The sequence below is a fragment of the Pinus tabuliformis genome, chromosome 9, assembly GCF_031772625.1.
Source record: "Pinus tabuliformis cultivar Carrire ecotype Pingquan chromosome 9, CPIR1, whole genome shotgun sequence".
In the NCBI taxonomy this organism is placed as follows: Eukaryota; Viridiplantae; Streptophyta; class Pinopsida; order Pinales; family Pinaceae; genus Pinus; species Pinus tabuliformis.
Genome location: NC_142307.1, coordinates 1,326,166,312 through 1,326,180,823, shown reverse-complemented (window position 1 = coordinate 1,326,180,823; position 14,512 = coordinate 1,326,166,312).

The following is a 14,512-nucleotide window of genomic DNA, read 5'->3' as shown; positions in this document are numbered from 1 at the left end:
CACAGTGAACTGCGAGATACAAGTATAATCCCCAACACTTAGTTGTAAATTGCTTATGTCGTATTGTTTGTCACTTGTGTCAACAAAATTCGTTTCAATTATATTCAATTCAGGAATCACGAATTGGTTAGCACATTTAGAAGTAATATAATTACTGTCTTCAGTAAGACTGATAGAGATTATAATATCTCTTTATGTGAGTGTTCCTTTGATTTAAATAGTGTACTAACACATTTACTAAAAGTTTTAGGAAATATTTCATTACTAGTCTTTATTTTTCTTTTTTGAGATGAGCTTTAGGGTTTTAAAAATATTCCTCCTTTATACTTTCAACAATAACCCTTTTTTATTTTTAAATAATCTTCAAAACCTTTATAATAATTCATTTTGTACTCTTTTTCTTTATCTTTATATATATATATATATATATATATATATTTAACTTTCGTTAAAGATTTCTCTTTTATTTTTTTTAACTTCTTTATTAATTACCACTAATTCCCTTTGACTTTTATAAAATGTAATTTTTATAATTCTCTTAATTCATATTGAATTTGAAATATTTCCTCTCTTTGCTTCTTTTAAGGCCTTTTTATTAAAAACACACTAAAGATTCTCTTTATAATATTTTTTCTTGATATATGACTGCTAAAGAAATTTAAGCTATTGTTGAATTGAGGCTTCTGTGATCCATAATAGTTGAAAGAACTTTGGCGTAAATCACATGTAGAAAGACCTTTGTCGACGCATTTCGAACCAACCAGTGTGGTTCATCGTCAGGACAACTTGTCCTGACGATGAACCACACTGGTTGGTTCGAAACGCGTCGACAAAGGTCTTTCTAAATGTGATTTACGCCGAAGTTATTCTTTCAAAAATTTAAGCTAATCACTTAATGGGTGTAGCTGCCTTTTCTCTAAAATTAATTAAACCATTAAAAAATTATTTTCCTATTTGTTATGAAAAGCCACACTAATATGTTGTACTAGTTGGAGCATATCTCCTCAGAGCTAAGATGAAATTGGGCTACGAGATTAACTGGCATGAAATAGGGGTTTGAAGTGGTGGATACAGACGACTTGGAAAGTGGTTGGTCAGGGAAAGAGCAACTGCGGTGAGTGGTGAGGGTCATCGGCGACAATACGATTACATGTTGCGATGAAGGATGGTCAGTTTCCAACGCAAGGATTGTGGCTAAGGTTGAGACGATGGCGTGGGTGGTTTGAAGGCAGTCAATGCTGGATTTTATATATTTATTTATTTTCTCACTTTTTTAAATTATTTTTTTATTAATTTTATTAAAAGAAAATCTTATAATATATGCGTTTTTTTAATATATATTTTTATAATTAATTTTGGTTTTTTTTAATTATTATTTTTTATTTTTATAATTTTCTTTTTCTTATAATATATGCTCTCTTTTTTTTAATAGCCAAAACTTTGAATGATGAAACTAAGAAATGGAGAGACTCCAAACTATGAGTGAAATGTTTCAATTACACAGCGACAAGGTTGACGAATTTTGACAGTCAAAGACTTGGATCCGAGAACACGACTCTGTGCAGTGGTGGAGCAGACAGAGGATCGAACATCTTTGATACTAATGTAACAAACAATATTTGTATACTCGGAGGAATGCTCTGATACTAATGTAACGAACAATGTTCTTATACTCAGAGGAATGCTCTGATACCAATGTAATAAACAAGGTTCGTTATAGCAAGTTAAACACTCCAAAAGACTTGGAATATAAAGATCTCCATTGAAGATACAAGTAACATATATTAAACTGTATGAATGAGAATGATGATACAAATGAGAGTGATGGCCTACTTATATAGCCTAGGTAGGCGCCTTTTCATATACGGTCATGTCTTTAGAGACATGCCTCTTCATTATTAACTACTAGTTAATTAATTACAATTATCATTTATATTATTTTTAGATATATTTTATTCATAATAATAAATAACCACAAGAACTGAGAAAAGTATAATGCGCACAAATATTTTTGGACAAATGTCCTTGGAAAAACCCCTGTGTGAGGAAAACCAGTTATGTGAATGAATTATTTTATTAATTCTTCAGCAAAATCTATGATGGAGAAATTACAATCGTTTTTTGTAAATTAGCAAACCTCTGGAAAATTATTTCTACCACTTCTACAAGTCTATCTATCCTCTTGGAAGTAATTCGGCCTCCCTCTGTCTCCTGATCTACTCAGATGTGCGGCCCTAGCTCTGGAAAACTCACACTGCTAAGGAAATAACTCAGCCTCCCTCTAGATTCAACCTCAACTGGAAAAATTGAATACAAATCAATCTCTCTTGCAATCCCTCCTTGCTCTTGCAAATCGTCCTCCTAGAGAAATTCACACTACCAACTAGGGTAATTCGCACCCTTCTATGGAGAGATTTGCACCACTGGAAAATCGGCCTCTCTGCAAAAAATCGATCTCCAACTAGCTCTGGAAATCATTGTGATAAACTCCTCTAGAAATCTTGTCTCCAAACACTGCTAATATCTCTCTATTACTACCCCTGTGCCCTTGCTATCACTGCAATACTGTGTCTTGATTTGTCATTGATCTATTCTCCAAGTGCCCATCGATTTCCTCTTATAATATCTCGTTACGAATAAATGACCATCATCTAATCTCAATTGATGGCTAAGATCATCTTGACATCTTCAAGTGACTTTTCCAAAAGTATCTAAAGGAAAATCGATTAACCCTAATTAATATTGATTAATTAAGCCATTTCCTTAAGTTAGACTTAGGAAAATTAATAAACTGGTTAATTAATTTTAATCAAAGCCTTTTCTTATGAAACATTTTCTTGGTATTGGAGAAAATGTGTTCCCTAGCCTGATAGACACAATTTGAGACTAGAACACTTATCTAAGCTACACAAACTAACAAGTACAAGAAAGTTGAATCAAAGGAAAAACTCACGATTAAAGTTATGCACTATAAAAAAATAAATATAGAGGGGAGTTTATAAAACATGTTAGGCATGCATCAACAACCCAAATGAAGTGTTCAAAATCCCACACAAACAGTGAGATAGAAGTTATGATGAGGTGTAGAAGATTATTCAGAAGCGACATACTCAAACCACATCGAGGACAATCTTGTGGTTCCCAGTACTCAATACATTGCTCGAAAAACTCAAAATTGGCATAAACAAATTGTTGCAAGGAGGGAAGCAATCACTCTGAAATTAAATTCTGTTATTGTAGGAACTTCACTGAAGCACTGAAACAAAATAAAGGTGTTATAAATACGTTGTAGCTTATACTGTGTGAGGGTGGGATACACAGAGGTGTGCTCAAGAAGACACACATGAGCTCACACAAACACGAAAGAATATGCACATTAAATGCATGCTAGTGTAGAAACAGGGGAGATTAGCTCGAATATAGCTTGTCGTGTCAAGCACAAATAAATGTGATGCATAGTGTACTAGAAAATTATGCACAAGAGGTCACGCTGCATAAAATCCTAACCAAATAAATTTGTGCTAATTGAAACTTGCCATGTGAAGGAATTGAAGCTCTATGAATGACCTTTGTGGCATAGATGCAATGATTGTTCCAATATTATAATATTACCTACATTGTGAAAAATAATCTAATGTTGTCTTTCATGAACTAGACACCAACATTCGTAATGATCAAAGGCAGACCACTAATTGTTTTACACTCCATTAATCCATATCCTTAAGGGTATCTCCATTAAATGAGTTGAGATGTACTCAATACCATATCGTGTTGCACTACACAACAAGATTTCTATTTCACATGTTGCATGGTCTAAGTCATAAAAAAAACAATGCTACAACTATAATGTCTCACACACAAGCTTCTTGACCACAACAAGAACTTTTTCTGTAATACCATATTATTGTTAGGGCATAAACATGGTGATTATTAATAAACCCAACCAAATTTAATCACATCATACAAATAAAAATGTTTGTGCACATAACAAGTACCCTAAAAATATAACAATAACCTCTAATGATCAAAGGACTTTATGTGTTTAAATTTAGATGTTTTGGAGAAATCAAGCAGAGACTTCGATGACCTGTCCTAGAGTTATGATTTGAGGCAGCGTCGGGAAAGGGTTCACAAGCCCCCTCCTTCAAATAAATAGTCATGGGCAAAGGTAAGGAACCCAAAATTTATTTTTTCACTAAGCTCACTACTTATAATGCTTTCAAGAAACCTATTGCCAGCCACCTAGGAGAGGGAGGGGCAGGGAATTTTTTTGAAAAACAGCCCAATGCCCAACCTGCAAGTTCTAGCGGAAAATCTCAAACTCTGCCACAAACTGTCAACCCATGCAAGACCAAATCGAAGAAGGTACTGACTTTGGAGATTATGGACCCGAATGTTGTGGCTTATAGAGATTATATGCAAAATCATGCAATTATTTATAAGTTCATGGGATTTTGGCCCGCAGAAAAAAACCCTTAACTGGTGGATTCAAACAAAATGGCACCCCAAAGGGGAGATCACGCTTCAGTGAGGCTCCAAAGGATTCTTCATGGTGGTTTTTGATCTTCTAGAAGATAGAGATCGTATCTTTGAGGGAGCTCCCTACTTCCTTAACTCGACAAGCCTTTACATGTGCTACTGGAAAGAGAACTTCACCCCTGAAAAGGAGGACTTCACTAGGATCCCTGTCTGGGTAAGGTTATACTCTCTGCCCACGAACTATCGGTGTCCATCTACCCTCAAAGGCATTCAAGACAAAATAGGCGAAGACATAAAAATGTTTGAAGGCGCAACAACATGACACTATATTTCCTACATTAGCATTTGAGTTTACTTAGATGTCGCAGGTGCTCTTCGAGAGGCTATCAAGCTAGTATTCAAGGACGAAGTGTGACTCCAAAGTATTGATTATGAACACATACCCTTCAGGTGCCAGAAGTGTCATGAACATGGGCATCTCTTTAGGGAATTCCCTCAAAATGTCTCCCAAACCACTAAGCTGCGAGCTCATAAAGGAATAGACGAACAAGGCTTCACGAGAGTTTCTCCCATAAACAAAAACAATCGAAGAACTCAAGGAAAACAAGCCCTAGTGTCCCAAACTAACAAGAATAAATTTGAAGCTCTAGGGGAAGAACAGGAGGAATGGGACAAGGAAGACACCATCATTGAGGAAGGTGACTTGGAGCAACAACAACCCACTCACCAAACTCAAGAAAAGGGAGCCAACCCTAATGTAACTCTAAATGAAACTGGACAACGCATGGAGAACGTAGAAATGGAGTAGGAAGACACCAGTGACACAACGGAGGAAGAAGCGATAGATGAGGCCCTAGGGGGAATGGACCTAAACACGATTGAGGAACTCTGGAAGAAGTGTAGCCAGAAGCCATCCTAGAGGATTACACACAGAAAATAGAGGGAGCATACCTACTCCAAGAAGAGATCAAACAAGTGATCGTAAAGAAACAACATGGAGACCACAACAACAAGGGTATAAATTCCCACATCCCAGCTGACCAATACAATCCCAAAGGACTGGGAAGAAAAAGAGGCAGGAAAAAAACAAGTCAACTTCTGCAAGAACTCGGAGAAAAACTGATAAACGAGGGAAAGGTAAGATCCCTCACCCTAACTCAAACTCTTTCTCAATGAATTTGATCTCGTGGAACATTAGAGGTCTAAATGGACCCGCAAAAAAAGGCTTCTAAAGCATAAAATAATGGCAAGCAAACCAGAGATTGTGCTCATTCAAGAAACAAAACTAGAAGGACACACCATCTCTTCAGAAGTAGCGTTGCAAGGGCTACAAATACATAGCTAATGCCGCAAGAGGCATGGCAAGAGGCCAGTTAATTCTTTGGAAGGATCGGTGGTTTGAGCTTATAACCTCAATAACTACTAAGAACTCTATAACAGCAGTCTTGCAAATAATAGGAGCTCCTAAAATAATATGTGTCACCAATGTTTATGGACCACACAGAGTAGATGACAGAATCCACATGTTGAACACCATAAGGAAAATCAACGATGAGCTGCCTTACCCCCACAAAATCATAGGTGGAGATTTCAATATGATTCTTAATCTATTGGAGAAAAAAGGAGGTCTCAGGAGACTGGACAGGGATGCAGAGGCCTTTAGGGAGGCCATGGATCTGATGAAAATGGTGGACGTGCAGACCACCAATGGTGTTCACACCTGGAACAATAGACGGGGTGGGGATAGACAAATAGCTTCTCGTCTTGATAGATTCCTAATTTTGGAATCCATTTTCCTTGCAACCCTGGAGATAGATGGCAGAATCCTTCCCCATGTTGGATTGGATCATTGGCTTATCACCCTAAAAATCCATCTCTCATAAGCCCCCAAGAATAGACCCTTCAAATTTAAAGCTTCATGGCTAGACCACCCCGACTTCCAAAGCAACTTGAAGGAATGGTGGAATGAACTCCTCCCTAAAGAGGCTCCCAAAGGTTTTGATTCCAACAAAAATTAGAGCACATCAAGAATAAAATCAAATAGTGGAACACATAAATCTTTGGTAACATCCTCACGGACAAAAAACATCTGGAGAAGAAGATGGAGGAAATTTAGCAAAAAATTAGCCAACAGGGATTCACAAATCAAATGAAGAGGAAAAAGATATGTAACGGAGATGGGAAGAAAGAGCCAAGCAATAAGAGAATTTGTGGAAACAAAAATCCAAAATTCAATGGTTAAAATGTGGGGAGAGAAACACCAAGTTCTTACATCAATCCATGATCCGACATAAGAAGACCAACAGGATTCTCTCGCTTAAAAAAAGCAAATGGAGAATTGGCTTGCACTCGAGAGCAAATATCGAGGGAACTAAACACCTTCTATGGATGCCTCCTGGAGGAGCCCAATATGGGCAGGTCCCAAGCTATCAAGGAAATATTCAGCGACATACCCACAATATTGAATCCAGACCACAACACGATGCTCCTAAAAGAGGTCACCATGCAAGAAGTTGAGGAGGTTGTTATGTCAATGCCATCGGGCAAGGCCCTTGGGCCAGATGGCTTCACCACTGACTTTTTTAAAACATGTTGGTCAATTATAAAAGAGGAAGTTCATGCAATAGTGGAATATTCAAGGAAAAATTAAATAGCATTGGGAACCTTCAATGCAACTTTTTTAACCTTAATTCCCAAGGAGGAGGGGACAGATGCTCCTAACCGATTTCGCCCTATTTCTCTCTGCAACTTGATATATAAGATACTTTCTAACATTCTAGCCAACAAAATTAAACCGTTGTTGCCACTTCTGGTCTCTGCCAACCAATCAAGGTACCTGGAAGGGAGACAGATTTTAAATAGTATCATTCTGTCTCATGAGACTATCCACTCACTTCAAACCTTGAAGTAGCTTAGGATGTTAATGCAGCTAGATATGTCAAAGGCTTTTGATAAAATAAGTTAGCATTATATGTAAGAGGTTCCAAGAGCTTTTGTTTTCCATAAGGATTGCATTGACTAGATTATGGCCCTTATTTCGGGAGCCTTTTTCTCTATTCTTCTAAATGGTGCCCCCACCCAGCCTTTGTGCCTACCAGAGGAATCAGAGAGACCCCCTATCCTCTTTCCTCTTCGTTCTCGTGGCGGAGGGTCTCGGAAGATCAATCTAGGCAGCCCATACCAACCATCAATTAACAGGGTTAAAACTCCATGCCAATTCCTCAGCTTCCACTCACCAACAATTAGTTGATGACACCCTTCTCATGGGCATCCCAACTGTCGCAGAGGCCAGGACCTTCAAACACATCTTGAACCTCTTCTCTCATGCTTCAGGAACCACTGTCAATCTTCAGAAATCAAAAATCTTTTTCAACACCCCGCCCCCTATCGAACAATAGCTCCCTGCTCTCAAAATACTTGGGAGTCCCTCTCACTGACAAGCCCCTAAGAAAGTCAACCTGGGAAGATCTACTAAACTGCGTACAAAACAAGCTCTCCAATTGGACCTTTAGGTCCCTCAACTTGACAAGTTGTCTTGTTCAGTTAAATTGGTTCTCCAAGCTATGCCCTTATATATCTTCTATGCCCTAGCATCTCCTAAATCTATCCTGAACACCATTCACAACATTCAAAGGAACTTCCTTTGGAGAGGATCCGAGTATAGCCCTCCTCAAGTGGGACAAGCTCTACAAGCCAAAGCAAGTCGGTGAGCTTGGTTTAAGAGACTCAGAAATTATGGATAAGGCCTTGGGAGCAAAAACTTGGTGGAGGTGGCTGGACACCCCCACCACCCCTTGGGCTCAACTTTGGAAAGCTAAATATGCTCCTAACCATCACCAAAGGGATCTCATTAGATTATTTGGACAAGTCTTGGGATAAGCCATCTGGAACCAAGCCTAAAAGAACAGAGAATTAATCCAGCAACATAGTTTTTGGGAAATCTGTAATGGGGAAAGTAGTTTATTCTGGGACGATGCTTGGCAACAACTCTCGAACTTAATTGATGAGAACCAAGCCCTCTTACAAAGGTCAATGCAGGATAAAAGGAAAATTCATGTGGCACATTAATGGAAACCAACTCCTCAAGGAAGCAAATGGAGGGAATGGATCAACAAACAAGATTGGTGGCCCCTTCCCGATAACTTTGATTGGGAAACTTTCAAGGGGCTTCTTCAAGAGCGCCAAATCCTGGTGGATTAGGAGGATGATAAATTAAGATGAGGTAAAAGCCCGGTTGATGTCTTTAAACTTAAGGAAGCCTACGATTATCTTTCCAATTATGGTCAATTGAAGCAGAGTCAGCGTTGGATTTCTCTATGGGCTAAACAACAAAGGCCGAAAATAACTCTCTTCATCTGGATGGTTCTCCATGGCAAAATCCTAACTTGGGATAACCTATGGAGAAGAGGGCTTTTAGGTCCTTCTCGATGTTGTCATTGTGAGAACCAGGAAGAATCTATCAATCATCCCTTGAACTCCTGTGACTATGCTTCAACCCTCTAGGAGTGGGGGGATGAAGTTTTCAGGACGACCGACAGGAACAAACATCTCTGCTAAACACCCTAGATAACTGACGACCTCACATCAACTCTCACTAGGTGGTCAACAGAGTTTGGAACCTTCTCCCAGGGACCCTTTGTTGGGTGATTTGGAAAGAAAGAAACGTAAGATATTCAGAAATTTGAAGACATCAGGAGAATTCCTTCTTATCATAGTCAAGAAGATAATACATGAATCAATCTCCATCTCTAATCTTCCTCCGATGCAGGGACCTCCGCAGGCTCCTAACCTCCACATCCTTCAACTTTTGGACCTAGAAAACATTCCATCACTACTCCCAATTCTCCCTTTGCAAGTCCTAAGATCCTGGATATCTGATCCCCTCCAAACAACAATGTTATCAAACTCAATTATGATGGGGCTTCCAAAGGCACCCTTGGAACTACAGGCTCCAGTGGAGTCTTTCGAAATCATAGGGGTGAAATCCTCTGGATATTCCATGGAAAATTGAGGATCAATACCAACAATCTTGCAGAGGTTTAGGCTATGGAGCACAAACTCGCAATTGCAAGAGACTAGTAATTCATTTCGTAGGTCGTAGAGGGAGACTCGACATTGGCCACCTTAGCTACCTACAAGCTCCAGCACGGTACTGTAGTCAGCAAGGTGACCACCAACTGGAGGTTGACGAAGACTCTCCAACATTCAACAACACATCATTGAATTAGGAGGGGTCCACTTCCAGGCGGTCAAAAGAATGGCCAACTCCATAGCGAACCAACTGGAAAATGAGGGGGACAATTGGCAGAGCCACATTAACCTCCCATGCATGGAAGGATATAATTGACGACCCTCTACGTCAAGAGTGTGAAGAACTCAATCAAAAGGACAAAGATAATTGCAGTATTAATGAGCCTCCCAACCCACCTACCAGCTCGCAGACTACCTTTGATTGACTCGTACAAGATCCCTAAGTTTATGCGATGAGCTCCATTAACAGCACCATGCACAATGATTTCCCTAATGTGTCTCTTATCTAAAGAATGTCCCCGGATAGCAATCGCGGCCACCCCCGCCCCTCAACCAATAGGATGAATCACTCCACCCAAGAGATTGATTTCGTCATACAAGCCAACCTTTCTGGTTTTAATGCCCTCATTATTCTCCTTGATCTCCCCAACTCCTGGAAGCCTTATGTTAACCCCCTTCTGAATCCATTCCATTCTCATCTAGTCTCCCCTACGCATTCTCATTCTCACTCCCCTGCTCGTCGTCCTTTGGGTCCCAAGCTTTGCCACTCATTCCCTCAGGCTAGTCCAAGTATGACTCACACCCTGCATTCTGGCCGCAACCTGTTGACTAGTCATCACACAAGAGATCAAAATATGGATCGATGGTGACAGGTCGACATGAAGCCGCAAACCAAGGCCGAAACAGTCGCTCGACAAGCTGTATAAATTACCATAACACCATCCCCCAGGAGATCCAGGAACACATAAGTCACCTAGGGGATCAAGTCACAGAAGTCAATAGACATAACAACACAAAGGAGGTGGACGTGAAATTCAGGTGGATCCCAAACACGGGTCTTGCCAGTGCAAGAGAAAACCTCTTCAATCGAGCCATTAAACTCTTCTAGAACATGAAGACCATCGTGGGTCTGGCCATTCAAGAGAACATCTAGGCCAAACAGACTCTGGAGGAAAAGTTGGCTATGTTGAATGATAAATTCACTGTATGTGGAAACAATTCACCGTAGGAAGTTTGTCACAAAGGATTCACCACACTACAAACCCCTTAATTATTGGAGATGACACTCTTAATTGCACTTCAAATAACTAGGACTATCTCCACTTGCATAAGATAGTTAACTAATGACTGCATGGTGAGTTAACTCATACTATCTCCATTTGCATGAGATAGTTAACTAATGACTTTATGGCCAGTTAACTAGGACCAGGTGTCAGTTTTCTTTAGTGCATGTTCACATCTCTCTAGATTCACTACTAGACTCACTACTATATTAGTTCAACCATGTAGAATATATTTCATGGAATTGTATTCTCTCATAATTTTCTTTTCTGTACATGAATAGAATTCATTATTTATTTTCCCTATCAATTTTTCTTCTTCTTTTCTTATAAGTTTTGTTCATTGTTTTCTAGCTAGATCCAACCTGTGCAGGTTTAGCTACAATTTCACATGGTGTTAGAGCCCACAAGAACTAGGAAGAAGGAACATAAACAATCTATTTGTAGGTACTGAAGATTGGAGCTATTGGAAAGAATGGAGTTTCCACCTTCCACAATTCTCACGCCATATAACTATTTTGAATGGAAGCCAAAGATTCTACTTCAACTCAGAAGTAGAGGCTTGTATTGGATAGCCATGGCAACATAGAGTGAACCGAATTGAAAAATTGAAAAATCCAAATATTTCAACCGCATGGACAAGGCCTTTGGTCTCCTATGCTTATCAATTTCTCCAAAATTATTGTTTCATGTTGAAGCATGCATGACTCCAAATCAAGTTTGGACCACTTTGGAGACACTCTTTGGGAAGCAAGATGAGATGTGGGGTCACATCCTTGAAAATGAGCTCCACTAATTAGATCAAAGTAGTTTCAAAAACATTCAATATTTCTTCACAAGGTTCAAAGCCTTGTTACTCTAGTTGAAAGAATGCAGAATCGAAAAATCCAAGCAAGAAAGCTAATTAATTATTGCCATATTATGAAAAGTGGGTCAAGTATGCTATATTTGTCTCCACTTTTCACACAGTCGAACTTGCAACAGGCGCAACCTAGAAGATGCCTACACTAGATACTTTTATTGAGTCACTGATACATGAGCAAGATAAGCTCATAAAGATGGGCACATTGAAAAGCTATGAATCCCATGCACTCATTGTGCATGAAAAGGGTAAGGTCGGCTTGAAATTCAATCAGCAATCCAAATGCAAAGTAAAGTAAAAATAACTAGATCCAAGAAAGGGAGGCAAACTCAAACCTCTAGAGCTCGAAGGAAAAGGAAATAACTGCCTAGTAGTTTTATTTATTTTTTAGTATTGTATTTTGAGGGGGGGTTTGTTCCCATTTGGTTTTCCTTCTTTCCTATTCTTGCAGTTGTTCTATGTTACTTAGATGCATTGTAAAATGGGTACCTTACATGGCTTCTTGCCGAGGCCCATTCATTTTGTTCTCTCTAGTAGTGCTTCAGGGGGGGTATTGGAGATAACATACACTTAATGGCACTTCAGTTAACTAAGACTATCTCCACTTGAATGAGATAGTTAATTGATCACTGCATGTCCAGTTAACTCAGAGTATCTCCACTTGCATGAGATAGTTAACTGAAGATTTCATGGCCAGTTAACTAGGACTAGGTGTCAGTTTGCTTTAGTGCATGTTCAAATCTCTAGATTCACTACTAGAATCACTACTATATTTGTTCAGCCATGTAGAATATATTTCATGGAATTGTATTCTCTCGTAATTTTCTTTTCTATGCATGAATAGAATTCATTAATTCTTTTCTCTATAAATTTTCTTTCTTCTTTCCTTGCAAATTTTGTTCATTGTTTTTTAGATAGATACATCTTGCGCAGGTTCAGCTACAATTTCACATTAATAAATTACAACACAAGTCAAGATTAACCAACATAACTCCAACGCTGGTAAATTTACAAGTTAATGCATTATGTTAAAAAGGATTGCAGTCTTAAATGGAAAAGCAACAAATATAATACATGAGTAAATAGAAGGCCCACCATAATTTCTATAATTTAGTTGTGACAAACCAATTAAAGAAGACAATATATTACATACTATAAGGCAATATAATGAAGGTACTTTTGCAAAAGGTCAATTGGAAGAAAACGCAAAGCTTCAACATGATTCCTTAGAATACGAATAGCATTCCTCCCATCAAACCCAACAGGCCCAAAGGGTAGATGCATATACTTTCCAAAGATGAAATTTATTCATTCATTGCAATAGCACATCGTCTATTTACAAGGATTTAAGATTACATGATATTATAAAAATCCAAGTTACTATAGCTCAATGATAGCATCCCTGCCATTGCCTACCAACAAGAATGGAACATAGGAATGCACTACATTGTTTTATCAACTTTATATGGTTCCCAAATGCACATACCCATCAAATAACCGCACATAAAATGGAATATTCAAGTTTTTTTCCCTGGTAGTTAAGAAGCCTGTTCTTGAAATAAAAGAAAATTAGCCTAGCAGTAAGATTGAAATCACTTCAAGCTGAAACCTGAATAACATGATATAGCTATTGGATATGACGTTTCCATTTGTATCTCATCCTTTTCTGTACATTAATAGTCTATAAAAGGCATACACTGAAACGCACCAACTTAAAATTATATTACAATTCATATCTTTAAAAGATCTTTTGTTTGCCTCGTATTATCAAAACGAACACAACAAAGAAGACAATAAATCTATGAAAGAAATGTTGAAGGAAATGTAACTAGGCTAGGTCTTCATAAATGTAATTTTGATATTTGTACTTATTCAAGAAAAGAGAATTATTTTTGTATTATTTGTCAAAGAGTTTCTTGCTCATTGAAAATAGGTCAAGCACATTTTGAAGTGCTTCTAGAGAGTCAAAATCAAAATGTAATTATGATAAGACCCTTTGAGGGCATGTCACATCATGTATGACATCACACAAGGTCAAGGGAACACCTCCAAGCATGGTCAAATCCTCTCCTAGCTTCAACGTGTTCTCCAGGCAGCAAATAATTATTAAAAGTGAATTAAAGAACAAACTGTAAGTCAGCCTAAAGACAGCCAGTCAAGTCGGCTTAATTGGAGGGACAGTCCTCTATTTATAGAGACTGTCCACTCCAAAAGATAACGTAGAAGCAGCTCTGAAATCCGCAAGCAAGGAGGAGACAAGTAGGACGAAGAAAAGACAAGAAAAGGGGTCTGTTAGGGCAGTGAAGAAAGAAGGAAGAACAGCGAAGGTGCAGGGCTGTTTTCTAGGGTATGTACAGCCACACGTGCGAAGGGATGAGGGACAGTCTGCGGCTACATTAGCAGTAATATTACAGCAGTATATTCCTTACTGTTTTGGGTGCAAACTAGGCCTACAAGGCCTCTCTCTCCAGCAAAGAAGGAAGGAATAGACAGCGAGGTCAAGAGGACTGTTCCTAGGGTTTCTGTCCACACATGTGAAGTTTTCAGAAGTCAACTTATGCAGATTTGACCATAGTTGAGGGCAGCACACTTAAAGGTCTCATTTGGATATGCATCCAGGTCTACAAGGTATCCAAAGAAAGGGGAAGAAGGTACTCTCTATAACAAAGCAAAGAAGCCCTAATGTCCTAGGGTTTTTTGTCTTTGAGGTTTCTGCGAGTTTCATGATTATGTAGATTATCTTCTGGATACATCGCATTAGGTTTCTTTTAGATCGATGTTTCGAACCAGCAACGGTGGTTAGAAACGTTGATCTAAAAGAAACCTAATGCGATGTATCCGAAAGATAATCAACATAGTC